Here is a 17,784-nt window from a genome sequence, read left to right on the forward strand (position 1 = left end):
TAACAAAAATAGAATACGTAGAACACAGCATTCCGTTATGCGATATTGTCGATTCCTAACATCCGAAAAATCAGAGATAATTATTTCCCTACAGTTGTACATTTGTGTGAAAAATTACGAACGTAAAGTTGTTTGGTGCATGCACAGTCCTCCCCTCCGCTGCATTTGCGTGGACATGCTAGAAAGATTCACTTTTCCACGGTGAAACTGTATGTATTATAATTTCATTTTTACAAAGGTCGAACATCCTACTATGCATAAATTTAATATTAATATAAGCAGGTTTCGTGTTAAGTATTACATCTGACGTATAAGCACACGTGTGTACGAGCCTTGGTTTTAAATGTCTTATAGTAGACACCGAAAAGATTATTCAGTTGGATATCTGACTCAATATCAATATTTTACTAGGAGATAACATGTTAAGAACACGTTGGTGGATGGCATGGGAGATGATGAATGAAGACATACTTCTGTGAGATACATAAAATAGTAGTCAGAACGTATTTTGGCGCTTGGGGACAGCAACAGCTTTTTTTTTTTTTTTATTTATTTGTTGGAATTACAATCAATTCTCGCGTTGAGAATTTTCAGTAATTTTTCTGGCGTGGCGCAGTGACATGGCTGTTTATTTACAATAAGTTAATACTTATTATAGATAGGTATAATTTATAAGTATTATAAGTAAGTGCATTAGCTTAATTTGGATAATTAAATGAATCTAACGTTTAGGTCTAGCGGGTAGTGCCTCTTCAGCCTGCGAATCTGGTCCGTCGTATCGAGTAGTCCAGTGATTAGGGGGTTTCGGTGTTTCTTGACTCTTTTGCTATATCTGTCGCTATATTTTGCTATTTCCTCTTTGACTGTAGGTATCTTGAGGTCGCGATGGATGGTTTCGTTGGTAACATACCAAGGTGCGTCTATTAAGGCTCTTAGCGTTTTCGATAGGAATCGTTGTAGTATTTCGATGTTGGAGTTACTTGCTGTTCCCCATCGCTTCCTATATCCCTATATTCCGTACTTGCTTCGCTTGGTACTTTTATAATTTTCGCAGTTTCAATAAAAAATTTAATTCTTAACAGATTAAAGATTTAACCTCTTGCTTTATAGTGTACAATTATTTTTTTTTTTTTTTTTTTTGTATAGGTTATGTGATCCATAGTTTGAGTAAGCAGTACACACACACACACACACACACACACACACACACACACACACACACACACACACACACACACACACACACACACACACATATTTACGTGACAAGCTTTCATTTCAATCTATATTTAAGATTAATATTTTATCAGTTTCTGTTCGTAACAACATCGAAGTAGTCAATAAGTTTGAAGAGTATAATTAAGGAAGCTATGAAGCAAGAGGTTAAGAACAAATTCTGAAAGAGGTTATGTACAACTCAGTAGTACTGCTTTACATTACTTTGCGAATTACTTTTCAAGCATAAAAATAGTTTAACAGCCACTTATAGTTACTTCCTTACCATTACATTCATTAAATTCGTTTGATTTTGTAAACTAAATAACCACGCTGACCAGTCTCTTATTTAAAATAGAATTATTTTGTCATATATCCAACAGTTTACTTTCTCTTCGTAAATATTATTAATAATTTTATCAATTTCGTATACTTCCATCCTTCGTATAAGTGACAATAAATCAGAAGAGCTTCATAGCAATATTGAACAACATACAGTCAACTACAACACCATTAGATACATCCACCATACAGTCAACTACAACACCATTAGATAACAGCAATACAATAGATTATAATTTTCTACGTGTCATTGATTCATCATCATCATTTTCCATTTTTTTAGCATATGTAAAAACGTATCTGACGTAATCTTACCTCGCTCTTTGAGTACAAAAATCCATTCAAATGAAACAAAGGGAAAAGAAATAAGAAAACAAACACTCACATACGAATCTTCATTACATAACTGTATGTACTCCTCGAGGTATAATTACTCAGACACGTTACAGCGTACCTTCTTCGTTCCCTGATGGCTGATGTTGATCGTTGACGTTTATAGTGAAAGAATTTCGTCAACGGCGCCATCTGGATCCCTGTTGAAAAATTAAACTAGCCGCAACAGCACCATTAAGCTCATCACCCAGAGTAGCTTTTGTTGCTGAGTCGTGGAGGAATTATTATCATCAACGACATAAACTTTACCAGTTCCGGTAATGTTCTTCATGTGATCCAGGCATTCGAACTCGCAACATCGCTTTCCAAGACGAAATTTTTTGCATGTCTGTAGTAAAAAGAAATCGAATCTGGTCCGTCGTATCGAGTAGTCCAGTGATTAGGGGGTTTCGGTGTTTGTTGACTCTTTTGCTATATCTGTCGCTATATTTTGCTATTTCCTCTTTGACTGTAGGTATCTTGAGGTCGCGATGGATGGTTTCGTTGGTAACATACCAAGGTGCGTCTATTAAGGCTCTTAGCGTTTTCGATTGGAATCGTTGTAGTATTTCGATGTTGGAGTTACTTGGACAGCAACAGCTGGTGATACTGTCATACACCTCCATTTATAAACTTTCGAAAATCGATGTGACCTTCAAACTTTAGTGTATTCTGTTTCACAGCACAAAATGTTTCCGAAACGTACGTTTATTGTTACAATAAACTTGACTAGTGGCTCTGAAATACTATCCTTGAAAAAACAATGGGGAAATTGGAGCAAAAGCAGAAGGAAATAAACAAAGACCTTGTTGGTTCGTAAAAATAAAATATGCTACAGGAAAAACTTTTTCCAACGGATTGAGATGCGACAAGCTTTAAAAGCTATGACGCGAATCGAGCGTTTGTCTACAAGAGCGCATTTTCGGTGGATATATATGTCGGAATGACATTGGGGATAGGGTTGTCGGTGTTTGAGGAGTCTTCATTGAAGGTAGCCATCGTTGCGGTGTAACGAAGATACGATTTATTGACACAGGTATGAATAACACAGGTTTGACAATCTACCACGGCGGTGAGACGTCCGCGACACTAGTGACAATGGTCTCCGGTTCGATAACGAATCCGCGGCCAACGGGATGACAGATGGGCGTTCTCGCTGAATCTAAGTCTGATTCGTAAAAATAATTGCTGAGCGTAAAGACGTTACTCTTTGGTCGACGGGAGCGCGTAAAAGAATGCCCGTCCCGTCCCGATGATGCCACAGAGGAAAACTATAATGGGGTGTGTCTAAGGACACGAGATCATCGGATTCGTCGAGGAAAGCCTTCGTTTAGGAAGTAAGGGAAATTGACGTTGCTGCTAATTGGTCAATCTCCATATCGGTGGTTAGAAAAAGATGGTAGCCGCCCTCGAGGGAAAGTTGCTAGTGGGAGACGCCGCTCGTTGAAAAATATGTCTCCCCTATCTTCCCGTAGTTGGGACAAAGACTGTTTGTCTGTTTGAAGGACTTTAGTTAACTAAACCTTAAGATTTATAACGGGCCCTCGGGCTAGCCGAACATGTACTGCGGAGACGCATCGACATCTGGCAATCATCTTACTCGAAGAATAGGGTCTGCGTGTGGCGAGCCACGGGACAGAAACCGTGGGAATGTTTACTGTCGCGTGTCGCCACGAATATTTCTTTTAAGGAGAACTATAGAATTACTCCATACCTTTGTTAGGCAAAGCGTTCATCCCTTGACCGCGGCTACGTTGGGCGACAGACTGTCACCTCGAGCCAAAGCTCACCGTCACTAATCTCGAACAATTACAATCGGATTGAATAACTACAATAGTTTAGTTACAGTTATAGTAGACTTTAGATTGCAATGTTGCGGGGCTATCCAAAGGTTCCGGTGTCCTTTCATCTCCGACATATAGATATACATGTATATGTGACGAAATATACTAAAGCAATATTGACCCTTTGTCGCTGAAAGTATCAAACTACAAAACTTCCTTTCAAATTTTCAGAATAAGGAAATCAGGATCATGATAAATAATTGGAACATAATTAAAAATAATATATCTTCTCTATAAGATAATGAATACATTGGTTCATTTAATTTTTATGGATATTCAAACGCTTCTGTGAAATAAAACGTCAAGATTATAGAGTATAAAATTCATAGCTATGAAATAACTAAAACTCTGATGTATTATTAAAAATATACGTTAGGTTGTATGTAGTGATACATACAAAGATTACATGTACAAACCCATAATTAACACAATGCTACCGCAACCATTCTGCAATCTACCTTGCCCAAAACACTCTTCCAGTCACCTCCAAACTCTTCAATTCTCTCCACCTAACCACCCACAAACCATTCACAAACATGCAATTCCCGACAAAAGAAGAACTTATCGTCAGTTGTCCTTAACATCTCGTTCATTCATTTGGTCCCTATCCCCCTATTTCCTCCCACTGCGATGATCGCACTACATTTTTCCACGTCTCTATTCTATTCTCTGGATGATCTGAATTCTCGAGCAGTCGAGTGACGATTGATCTGTACAATTGATCGATTTCTTTTTACTACAGACATGCAAGAAATTCCGTGTTGGAGAGCGATGTTGCGAGTTCGAATGCCTGGACCACATGAAGAACATTACCGGAACTGGTAAAGTTTATGTCGTTGATGATAATAATTCCTCCACGACTCAGCAACAAAAGCTACTCTGGGTGATGAGCTTAATGGTGCTGTTGCGGCTATTTTAATTTTTCAACAAGGATCCAGATGGCGCCGTTGACGAAATTCTTTCATTATAAACGTCAACGATCAACATCAGCCATCAGGGAACGAAGAAGGTACGCTGTAACGTGTCTGAGTAATTATACCTCGAGGAGTACATACAGTTATGTAATGAAGATTCATATGTGAGTGTTTGTTTTCTTATTTCTTTTCCCTTTGTTTCATTTGAATGGATTTTTTTACTCAAAGAGCGAGGTAAGATTACGTCAGATACGTTTTTACATATGCTAAAAAAATGGAAAATGATGATGATGAATCAATGACACGTAGAAAATTATAATCTATTGTATTGCTGTTATCTAATGGTGTTGTAGTTGACTGTATGGTGGATGTATCTAATGGTGTTGTAGTTGACTGTATGTTGTTCAATATTGCTATGAAACTCTTCTGATTCATTGTCACTTATACGAAGGATGGAAGTATGCGAATTGGGAGAAGTCAGGTTGAGAGATGCAAGATTTATACGCTCGTTCTGTCAGTTATCCCAGTGTCTGTTACGCGATAGAAAATGAACGAACTGAATAATAAATGCATTATCGGCATGAAGATTGCTTGATGTAGGCCACCGCTTTTTTTCTATCCTTCCGATACCATTTTTCTTTTTTTTCTTTTTTTGCGAAACACTTTGCTAGTCGTGAGAAGCAGCAATTCCCTTCTGCGAATCAATTACGGTTCACGAGAAATTGTATTATAGCCTGGAACGTATTCAAATTATCTTCAATTATTCTCGGCTGTTTCCATTTCCATTCGTCTCTTACGTAAGTACTCGTTTGATGTACGTACATAGTGAGACAATAATCGTTAACACCTTTAATGTCTTCAGTATTATAGAATAAGACGCGAAAATACGTTGAAACCTGACTTTTAGATTCGCGAGACTCTATAAGGCTTCGAAAGTCTCTTGTTTCAGGCCGAATAAAAAATTGTAGATGAAGAATTACATTGCGAGGTCTGTTAAGGAAAATTTTAAATCGTATCGTTGTAATAGGATTATTTCAGAGAGGGAAATTACGTGTTGCGTGCGAAGCCACGAGCTTTCTTTCAGGCTAATATACATAATTGTCCTATCGAACTTTCCATCTAAACCGTTGCGCTCACACGTGGATTTTGCATTTCAATTTTCTTACTTACAGTCCAGTCCAGTGAGACCAAGTTAAATTTTTCAGCCCTCCGAGGTAGAATATGTTTTATAGAGAGACGTACAACGCCATGAAGGGGAGACAGATCAATAAATTGGGTTATCTTTAAATTACTGACAATCATTTCATCGACGCGGTTTCACCGACACCGAGTCCCCCAGCAACGTCTGTCAAAGCTTATTTACCGATACACTGAAATCAACCACAATCATTTTACCGACCTCTTCCTTTGCTGACAGTTATTATACTCGCTGTCATATGTTATCGTTGATTATACATCTTTATTTACAAATTCGTTCCTGTGTATAACGAAACAAAGGAAGAAACGAAAATGATACGTTTCATGACGCATTGTTAAATTATTAATTAACGAGAGTTACATATCTACATGAATGCTTTGAAATGTCAGTTATAATTCATGAAAATGGATACAAGCCATTTTACTATACATAAATAGAATTATAAAGACATGTTACGTACTAATGCTTTTACGAAATATATTTCTGTATACGTTTGACGTTTCTGTATTATTCCTTATGTGCTTTCTGCTCTTGTGTTTAGCTCGTCGGAAGTAAAAATACGTTAAGCGAATCAGCTAATCTATTCGAGCGTTTCAACGGCTCAGTCTTCTCTTATGCAACTACCAAAAGAGAAGATAAGTCTTTGGTTATACAACATTTCATAACGTCCAAAGTAACGGGGCACTAATTAGTTGCAACTTTAAGACAGACCAGATATCAGTCATCGTCCGTAAATACATTTATTACGATCGTTTAAAGTTTAAAGAAACACCGTTATAAAGTCGTAATACGAGACAAAGCGAAGAGAAAGTAAACTGTTGGATATATGACAAAATAATTCTATTTTAAATAAGAGACTGGTCAGCGTGGTTATTTTGTTTACAAAATCAAACGAATTTAATGAATGTAATGGTAAGGAAGTAACTATAAGTGGCTGTTAAACTATTTTTATGCTTGAAAAGTAATTCGCAAAGTAATGTAAAGCAGTACTACTGAGTTGTACATAACCTCTTTCAGAATTTGTTCTTAACCTCTTGCTTCATAACTTCCTTAATTATACTCTTCAAACTTATTGACTACTTCGATGTTGTTACGAACAGAAACTGATAAAATATTAATCTTAAATATATATATATATATATATATATATATATATATATATATATATATATATATATATATATATATATATATATATGTACTACTTACTCAAACTATGGATCACATAACCTATACAAAAAAAAAAAAAAAAAAAAAATTATTGTACACTATAAAGCAAGAGGTTAAATCTTTAATCTGTTAAGAATTAAATTTTTTATTGTAACTGCGAAAATTATAAAAGTACCAAGCGAAGCAAGTACGGAATATATGCGGAATATGAATCGCTCAACGAACCAAAGAGCGGCTCAGTGACAAAATTAGTAAAGTAAAGACCACAAATATTACAACATTATATTCTACCACAAAATAATTCTCTATACAAAAAAGGTACACAACGAATCGATTTTTCACAACGATAAGAGTCAACAGAACCAATCAAGACCAGACGAGACTCTCATAAGACAACGATATCAGAGGGATCAAATCAGCGACTTCAATCTATGTTACAGAGTATAGTTATCAAGAAAAATTGCTCTTTTCATGAAAAGTATGGTAATGATACTCTTATAACACATTGTATATCTGGCAGTCGGATGTGCCCGTGGCCATCGGAAATGTAAAGACGACGCTTTTAGAAAGTGATAGCGCCATCGCGTATTAAAAACGCGTTAGAAGAAGGACGGTTTCGCTATCCAAGGCGAATCGAAAAGTGTGCGTGTTGCGAGAATCAGAGTTGATCGAGACGTCGAAGCATAGAGTCGTTAGAATTGAGTTGCGAGTGTTGTCGAGTGTTAGAGTTGCTAGTGAGAGAGAGAGAGAGAGAGAGAGAGAGAGAGAGAGAGAGTTACCAAATAGTTGTCAAGTTATTTGTTGTAAATACGAGCGTTGCATTTAGTTTTCCTGTTAATCAAACATCGTTTCTCTGTCTAACTAATATCTGTATTTTCAATCCATTATTAATATATTCCGATATTACAAGTGGGGGCTCGTCCGGGATTGAATAAGACAGAGAAACGATACGATTTAACGGAGCTATTTCTGCGGGAGTAGAAAAGAATAGAATAAAATGGCAAACGTTGAAGACGAACGATTGTCGGGTGAAGAGGATTTGACGCTGGAGGAGCTGAGGAGTAAGCTCGCACAGATGAATCTGCCTATATCCGGTGCGAGATCAGTGCTGGTTGCCAGGTTGAACAGAGCGTGCAAACCTGGTCGATCTACTCCTAAGGATTCGAAGCGTGGCGAAGAACCAACAAACCAGCGAGATCTAAGAAGCAAGCAGAGAGCCGAACGCAGTCAAGAGGGAGAGGAAGACCTCGAGAAGCTGAGGACGAAAGAGCTGAGAGCGCGTCTCGTTAGCTTGGGGTTGAAGGTAACGGGAAGAAAATCCGAACTACGCGCGCGGCTACAGGCGGCCCTAGAAGGAGACGATGTATCGTCGGAAGAAGAGAGCTCCGACGAAAGTGAAGGCGAGGACGATAAACAAGGCGCGCGAGAATACAGGAGAGGCACGCGAGCGGTGTATCAGGACCGCGATGAGTAGCAGCAGAAGGTATGCGTCGGTTCGATGTTGAGTCTTAAAGACGTGGAAGACTCATTAGAGAAATTCAGCGGGGATGATCTGCTGAGGGTAAATCAGTGGGTGGAAGACTTCGAGGAAATGGCAGAAGTGTGGGGTTGGTCAGACGCCCACATGGTGGCCTATGCTAAGAAATTACTCGCAGGCTCCGCTCAGGCCTTCGTACGACAAAAACGATGCGCGAAGTCCTGGGCAAAGCTAAAAAAGGCGTTGAGGAATGAGTTTGAAAATGTAGTAAGCGACCAACAGATACATGGCGAGTTATCCCATAGAAAGAAGAAAGCAGATGAGAGTCTGCAACAATATATGTATCACATGTGCGGGATTGCAAAACAAGGAAGGGTTGATACGCAATCCTTGATAGACTACATTATTCAAGGCATTCCCGACGAGGTCGCGAACAAGACTGTGCTATACGGAGCCAGGAATATCGAGCAATTAAAAGAGCGTTTCAGGCGCTACGAAGCGATAAAAAGAGATATGGAGATGAGGACGAAATTTGAGGAGCCGAAGAGTAACAGGGTAAAGCCGGTGGCGAAGCTGTCCGAAACCGAGAGGAACAAGGAACCCGGTCGATCTGGAGATGCGAGGAAGACGCGATGCTACAATTGCTTCAAATGTAGGGAGTACGGACACATCGCATCAAGTTGCGACAATTTGGGTGAGCCCTCAAAAAAAGTTTACAGCGTGTTTCGGTCGTTACAAACAAGGCGTGGTAAGGATGTTAAGATGGAAAATTTCAAATTGAGCGCGTTGATAGACACCGGTAGTGAGCTGACTCTAATGCGAGCAGATCAGCATGTGAAAATCGGAGCGCCCAGATTAAGTCGGGAAATCGTTGGATTTGGCGGTGTCGGTTCCGGAAGGAATTTTACGCTCGGGAAATTTTCCACGAACATTATTATAGACAATGAGTCGTACTGTATAACCATACACGTAGTTCCAGACACAGTGATGCAACATTCGCTTATTATTGGCGCAGACTTTTTGGACACTGTTGAAATAAGTATAAAAGGGGGAGAATCTTTTATTAGTAGAATAAAGGACGAAAATCCCGATGAGTGTCCGGAAGTCCTCAAGATAGATGTAGAGACACAGGCGAGTGAGATAGATTTGTCACACGTTAAGGACATGCAACATAGGCTAAAAAGAGATTTGAAGAGAACCAAAGCATTGCTAAGAGACGCTCAAACGATGCTGGAGAGATCGAAAGGTGACTCGACGGGTAAAGCAGCTTTACGACAGCTGAAGAACCAGTTAGAAGATGCAGAATGCGCTAGAGCAGTTGCAGTTAAAGCGAAACAGGCACTGGAGCAAGAACCGAATGAGACGCAGGCTTCGTTGCAGGAAGTACTGCGGCAACGTTCCGAAGCAGAAGATCGTGTTAATGTAGCTAGTCGCGAACGAACTGAGCTACTGTCGCAATTGGAAGAAAATAAAGAAGAGTTAGCAGAAGTTTTGAAGAAGTATCGGGCAGCTGTGCAGCAAGTGTCGGAGGAACGGAGAATAGTGGCAAGACACGTGGTGATTGGTAAAGTGGACCACGAGATGGTGTCCTCGTCGGATTCTTGCGGCCAGCAGGAGGACTTAGCGAACATCACGAGGAGGAAGAATCTGGCTAAACAACAGCAACAGGATGTTGTTGATGATATTTGCGAATTTACTGAGAAGGATAGCGTTGCGGATGTGAGGGTTGTTTCAAGTTTTCGGATAGACTCGAAGAGAGTGAATGCAAGGCGAACGAAAAGACAAGGGAAGTCGCACGTGCGGAATCCCTCCAATAATATCGATATACAGAGGATGTGGATGACGAGGACGACGATGGGATTGTCGAGGACACGATGAACGTGAAGACCTTCGAAAAAGAAGAGATCATAGTCTCGGTAGATGGTAAGTTGTTAACGTCTTCCATGTACGAACCGAGCCTACGAAAATGTCACGATGCTGCCACGACGATCAAAGCCCCTGACAAGAGTGAAATGGGTAAACAAACAACGGAGAGGAAGATAGAGGAAGAGCGAAAGAGGAGCAGTAGCATCGAGGACGAACAGGCCGCGGTGTTCCAAGAGGAACGAGATCAGCTGCGTGCGGACGCAAAGAGACGGATTGAGGAGATCCAAATCCGAAACAAGCGGGCGTATAACAGGAGACGCAAGAAGGCGACAGCATACAGGACGGGAGATCTAGTGGCAATCGAGAGGATGCAGAGGGGTCCCGGGCTAAAGCTGCATCCGAAGTTTCTTGGACCGTATCGGGTGATAAAAGTCCTGCGAAATGACCGATACATAGTGCAGCGAGAGGGGGAGCACGAAGGGCCACGTACAACTTCCACGGCAGCCGATCACATGAAATGGTGGAATGCTGACGATAGTGATGTAAGTGCGAGCGGCGCTGATGAGCACATCTGAGGGCAGATGTGATTGTCAGGAAAGGCCGATTGTAATATCGTAGAATAGCTTTGATTGGAGATCGGCTGAAAATAGAAAAACCGTGTACGTCGTGTTTCTGTGGTTCGTTTACATTTAAGAGTGCCTACGTGACTAAAGGCACGTAGTTGGTAGTTCTTACATAGGTATGAGGGAAACAATAGACAACGTTAGAAGAAGGACGGTTTCGCTATCCAAAGCGAATCGAAAAGTGTGCGTGTTGCGAGAATCAGAGTTGATCGAGACGTCGAAGCATAGAGTCGTTAGAATTGAGTTGCGAGTGTTGTCGAGTGTTAGAGTTGCTAGTGAGAGAGAGAGAGAGAGAGAGAGAGAGAGAGAGAGAGAGAGTTACCAAATAGTTGTCAAGTTATTTGTTGTAAATACGAGCGTTGCATTTAGTTTTCCTGTTAATCAAACATCGTTTCTCTGTCTAACTAATATCTGTATTTTCAATCCATTATTAATAAATTATAATTAATCGAACAAAATTACACCTTTAATATATTCCGATATTACATTACCGTGATGTAATATTTATCATGCTTATTTTGTACGTAAAACGAATCGTTGGAATATTCCCGAAGCTAACGAAGCATTTCCCAAAAGTTAAACCGAAGAGATTAACGCGAATAGTTAAGTGAAATTTTTCCATTAACTTGCTGACCAACCGGCAAATAAAAAATCATAAAAATTGTTTCAATGTGTTGAGGTCACGCATAACTTCTTTTTTCATTGACGATTACCAAACAGGTAAAATTTCGAAATTGTACGAAGGCCACGTGACCAGATCGTATTGGAATTTGAAGTGCATGGAAAAAGACAACTCGAAGTACAAACCTTGAGCTGTACTACTCGAAGTACAAACGTGAACTAATGGATGCAGAAAAGCAATTAACGCCAAACATCCGAACAGCATCTTGGAGCCCGTCATTGTTCTGAAATAAAAGAAGTGACGAATTAAAAAGACGCAGGACTAATAATAATAAAGGAAACTTAGTTCGTATTATAAATTGAATTTACATCAGAAAAGAAGCACGATCAAGCGAAACAGATCGTAGAAATGACAAATATCATCGATATACGTTTCAGTGTAATTTCACTTTTGAAAATTATTTAGTTTAATACGATCGTATTCATCGCTCCGAAACTTTCATTGTGCTGCAATTTGTGCTGCGTCTTTTTAATTTCTCTATCTTTCTGTGTTTTCGGAAAAATTACTTGAAAGATTAAGAATTGCTTGCCTTATTTTATTTTCGATTAGTTAGGATTTGATTATTCCAGGTAAGGTTTATTATTTATAACAGGTTTTATCACTTGTTTATTATTTAGGAGTTTGTTATTTTAGGATTAGTACCTTTTAGGATTTCTTATCCTTCGAGTTTCTGTTTCAGATATCTAGGTCTATTTCAAGATGTTTTATTACATTAGGATTATTTATTCGATTAAGATAATTTAAGAGTTTCACAATGTACAAAGAAATAATCGCGTGAAATTTAGATTTATGCTTTAAACGTATTAAACACGCGGTAATTTCAATGTCTATAGCCTCGAACGTGTTCTGATTAGTTGTGTCATTGTCTGTGACATTGAAATCACAAAAATCCATTGCAAGTGTGCTGTCATGCAATGTGGATGTAATTGGGTTTTTTGGGGTTAGGTTGGGGTTAGGTTGTATCATCTGATTTGTACAGTACTATTTTAACGCAAGGACAGGAAAGTTATTATATATTTCCCGTCCATTATTTGAATCGTTGTGAAGTGTAACGAATTATATTCGATTCGAGGAGATGTTAATGAATTACCCATTTCATATGTAATTACGTGGAAATAAAAATCATTGCAAAAATAATTGATCTAATGACAACGGAATTTCCAATATTTTTTTGTTTCGTCACGTCTTTTTCGTAATATATCTTTTATAGGTACGTGATTTATTAATCGTTCGAATGGAAATAATTATTCGTATAATATTCAAACGATTCTAGCCATAAAATAAATTAAAACGATACCTGTCAATGATATGCAATCTGCGTATGACGTCAACCTCGATCTATGCTTATACAAGAAATTTTATCAATCAATGACTAGATATACAATAATCAAATATTATAAAATTTCCTGAAAACCTTTAAGTGTTAATATCTTTAATATTTGCAAGTTATTGTTTAGCGCTAATTAGTTAGAATGTAACAAGTGGTGTACCAGAATTGAGATAATTAAGCCACACGAACAATCTTATTTAGATCTTTTTAATTTTTTAATTCTCTTTTGCTCTAATACTTCGTAAAATTAATCTTCATTAGCTACTACACTTCATAGAATAACAAGAGATAATTTTTCTTATATAACGTTTCATTCATAAAATCTATCATTAAAGTATATCTTCATAAAAATATCATTCCATACTAACGGTATATTTGGCGTCATACGAGATAACAGTTACCAGTGATGACATATGTAACTTTATAAAGATATCTCGTTTTATTATATATTAAAAGAATGTACTCATTGCTGCTATATTTCAGATGAAAAAAAGGAGGCAATGATTTTACAGTAAAATCGTTCGTTTACAACTGATTCATTTACATTTCATGATAATACTGTGCATTCTGAATATGCTATGATTTGGTTTAAAATAATAAATAGTCCATTCTTGCATACTATTGCTCCAGCTTTACTTGTATTTTCGATATTGGTATAAATAGAAAGACAATTAATGTCGTTCGAGTCTATTTTCGGATCATTTATATTACGTTTAATCCATATAGTTATCATATGAGACATAGTATCGTAAAATTTGGAAGAATAAAACGTTCGTACAGGAAGTACATTTTATAAGAACTCCAACAAATCTGCGTGTGCACCTAAAATACAAACTGATAGTGATAGTGATTGTTCATAAGTTTATATACATTATCTAATGTCAATCGAAGGTATCAATTCTTTTTCTCCATAAGAGTACTTTTTCATTTATATGTGTTCAAAAATACATGTGTTCAACCGTGAAGCATATGTCACCTACAACGAAAAAGAGTTTTCCTATACTTAATATTTCCTTTATATACCTATGAAAGTCTATTCTTCGCGTAGTATGAAATTATGAATAAATCTGGAATATTGTTCAATCTGAAAAGAAAAATAACTTATTGACATCATTCATTGATACGAGATTCAGAATGTTTGTTTTGTCTTGCAGAAAAAGAAGGCAGCCCTCCCTTTCTTTTAATGTGAAATAGAAAGCGAAAATTTGAAAACAGATTTTTTGGAAATTTACTTGCAAATATCGTTTTCAATATCGTGATTTTCTTCCCAATGGTACTGTACTTTCAAATTTTCCAGTATCCCTCTAAAAACAAAAAGTCGAACCTCGTTATTGTTAACGTAGGCATTACAAGGAAGAGAAGTATTAGAAAGCAGCTCCTTTTTATTATGGATTTCTTTATAATCATGTAAATAAGAAATTCCGGAAATTTTTTCCTCAAGAATTTAATTCTTGTGTTTTGATTGATAATTATTACACTGCATACTAACTTTTCGCATACTGTTCGCGTCTAACAGTTTCCTAATAATAACTACTTCAAAATTACATATGTTCTTGCACGAATTCAAAAGTACGTATGATACAATTACAATTGATTCTAAAATAATAATTATTTAAAGATATTAAGATACTAATTAAACGTTTCACTGTATTTCAAAATCTGGAACAACAAATTTTTATTTATAAAAAATGAAACTGTCTTTATATATTCTTTGTCATGATGCTATTTCTTATTACCGTGTCGACATTTTTTAAAATTCATTTTGTTATCTCTACGCAATACGAAAATTCATATACTGCTTAATATTTTTTGCATATTATCCATCCACCGCATGATATCTTCTGAAAAATCAAAATATTAATGTTATATTATTACAATGCTTCTTAAATATCAATTTTTGACAAATTTGAAATCCAATATATTTTGCACAATTATTTATCAAAAAATTCCAAGTTAGTAACTTTCTTTTCAAATGGCAAATAACATATACTTTGACTTACCTGTAAGTTTTTGTTCCTAATCATCATTTCCTCTTATAGAACATCATTATTGTTCTTATAATTACTACCAGTGTCATAGATATTGTAGTGGCTACAACTGAATTAATAGAAAATGATAAATAACTGTGTATAACACTAACACATAATTGTGTATAACAATGACACATAACTTTTACTTACATATCTGTCGATAAGGGATTACTTACTGTGATATCCTGTTGATGTTTCTTAAGGCACTTGATTAGGTGCGATACGGTATCATTCCTTATGGTATACTGTAGATAAGTATTTTAGAAAATAACAAGAATAAATCTAAATTATTCAGAGGTTCCAGTTTCGGCTTAGACATAAATACAGGACCATTTGCAAAGAAGAAAGGGTGCGTTTCTACAGCCTCGTTATAGTAACCATGAATACCAATCTCTGAATTACTGGTTACTAAACATAAATATCCTATAAAATTTAATATATTTCTTTAATTTTTAATACATACATGAGTTAGTAGTTCTAAATTATGAATCATCCTACCTGTGATATTACGCTTTTCCTTATAATATCATCACTCGAGTGAACAACATTAAGATCATGTAAACCATGTCATCCTATCTTACTGTGAAGATACTTAGTTATGTTATCTAACATTATAAAAATATCATCAAATTCAAGTCCTTTTATTCACATCACATGGCCACGACGATCTGGTTCTTCGTTATATAATGTTCTAAAATTTGTCGTATATATAGGATGTACAAACCGTGATATCAAGGTATCAGTTCTTCCTTCCCAAGGGACAGTTTCATTAAAATTCTGATAGAATTAAAAATTAATTATTAATATTCTAACAATCATATATGTTAAATACGTTATAGTCAACGATATATACCTGAGCGAATGTAGGGGTGATTCCTTGATAATTATAAATGTCATCAGCCCACATCATTGTGCCACTTCTTTGTACTCCAGCCTCTAGATTAACAGCCTAAACAAACATACGAAATTTTATAGAAGCTGTACAAAATATAGTATATATGCGCAATATTGAAGCGTTCAAGGGGATATAAAGGTAATGTACATCACATACACGTGTACTCTCATGCAACAAAATACAATTAGATTTAATAGTATAAGCTCTTTTATTCATCATAATAGATTGGAAATTTAAGTGTCTTACGAGGGTGAGTAAAAAGTTACCCGCTCTGTCGGTGTAGAATTTATTTTAAGCAATTGTCAAAAAAGACATACATCATTTTTTGACATAATCACTCGATTTCTGTATACACTTTGTCCATTTGCCGAAGGACCTTTGTATTTTCTCATTAAAAAATGTTTTGGGCTGAGCTGCGAACCACGAATGCATCGTCGTCTTCACCTTTTCATCAGCTTTTTCGGCATCCATCTCGCACAAACTTTTTAAAATCCAAATCTGTCGTGCACTATTGCATAAGCAGAGCCGTGGCTGATTTGCAAATGATTTGCCACATTATCCAGTGTCACTCGTCTATTCCATAGAGCATAAGTTCATAAGCACGTTCAATGTTGTCATCGTGGATGTGGACGGGCGTCCAGCTGTTTTTTCATAACACTCGTGCGATCTTCTTTGAACTTTTGTGCCCATTCAAACACACTTCGTGACAAAACACTTTCTCCATAATGTGCATTAAATCTTTGATAAATATAGGCATCAAACATAACCTCCGACCACAAGAAACGAATCACAGCATCCTGCACTGTTTTCCTGCAAATCACCATTGCAAAGCGCCATTACTCGCGCAACGGTCACAAACGAATTGACGTAACACAAAGAAACCTGCGCAGCAGCACTGAGCAGATATTGACGTCATACGAAGAGTGCAGATGGATCAATACGGTCGACAGAAGTTTTAACTATCTGGAGTGCGGATAAATTTTTACTGAGAGTCGTATAGGAATCTATAATCTGTAAGTACACCTTTGGCTGAATGGAAATTTCTCTTACATATAGTCAAAAATGCTGAAACTGTGTATTGAATTGGAAAGTGATAAAAAATAAGTGAAGTTTCGAGGTTGCATGTGATTGCATGAGTACACAGGACGTTTTTAGCGAATAAAAAATAATTTTGAAAGACACGAGACTTATCTTGTATTTTATGCACTCTCTGTGTCCGAATTTCCAGAAGCTCTCTATCTTATGAAGTGTTTTAGATTAGCCGGAAAATTTTGTACGTACGTACAAGAAGTATACGATCTAAGTGGAATATTCCATTATTCTCTTGATACAACAGAAACGAAATTTACAGAACTTCTCAGAAAGTTGGTTTATTATTACCAAATTTATAGAATTAATATACGTTTATCATCTTTACATACCTAAGTCGTGGAGGTTTATCGTGCGTAAAAAATTAGTGTCGTTTCAAAGTTACATTTCGTACATTTTAAGCCTATAATTTGTAACGTACAAAACAATGTAAATTTGAGCTGTTTCTTATCTCCACAATAAGAAAATCCAACTTTACGTTTTTTACACAATGATATTTATGGAACAGTAATATCATATTATTGCATCGCTTGGAGAATGAAGTCAAGGTACGATGTGACCCTAGTGTAAACGCTGGGATACCCAGCTGTGCCGCACTTATAAGCATAAGACACAATACCTATTAAATACGAGGTTAATTCATGTTGTATCAGCAGTGGTCCGCCGCGGTCAGCCTGAAAGGATCGTTAAATTTTTAATCAAAGATACTGAAATATATCGATCGAATTGTATTGAAA

At 36.9% G+C, this 17,784-nt stretch overlaps 1 protein-coding gene across 1 annotated transcript in view; it reads right to left on the reverse strand.

Annotated features, from left to right (window-relative positions):
* Positions 1 to 15,683: 15,683 nt before the first annotated feature.
* LOC126876352 (venom serine protease Bi-VSP-like) overlaps positions 15,684 to 17,784 on the reverse strand; it is a 54,775-nt gene continuing 52,674 nt past the window's right edge. The window contains exons 5-6 of the mRNA XM_050639207.1: positions 15,917 to 16,012; positions 15,684 to 15,840 (exon numbers count right to left, since the gene is read on the reverse strand). The gene's annotated coding sequence lies outside the window, so the exon portion shown is untranslated. The remainder of the gene's footprint in view (positions 15,841 to 15,916; positions 16,013 to 17,784) is intronic.

Source organism: Bombus huntii, unplaced genomic scaffold, assembly GCF_024542735.1.
Source record: "Bombus huntii isolate Logan2020A unplaced genomic scaffold, iyBomHunt1.1 ctg00000072.1, whole genome shotgun sequence".
NCBI lineage: Eukaryota > Metazoa > Arthropoda > Insecta > Hymenoptera > Apidae > Bombus > Bombus huntii.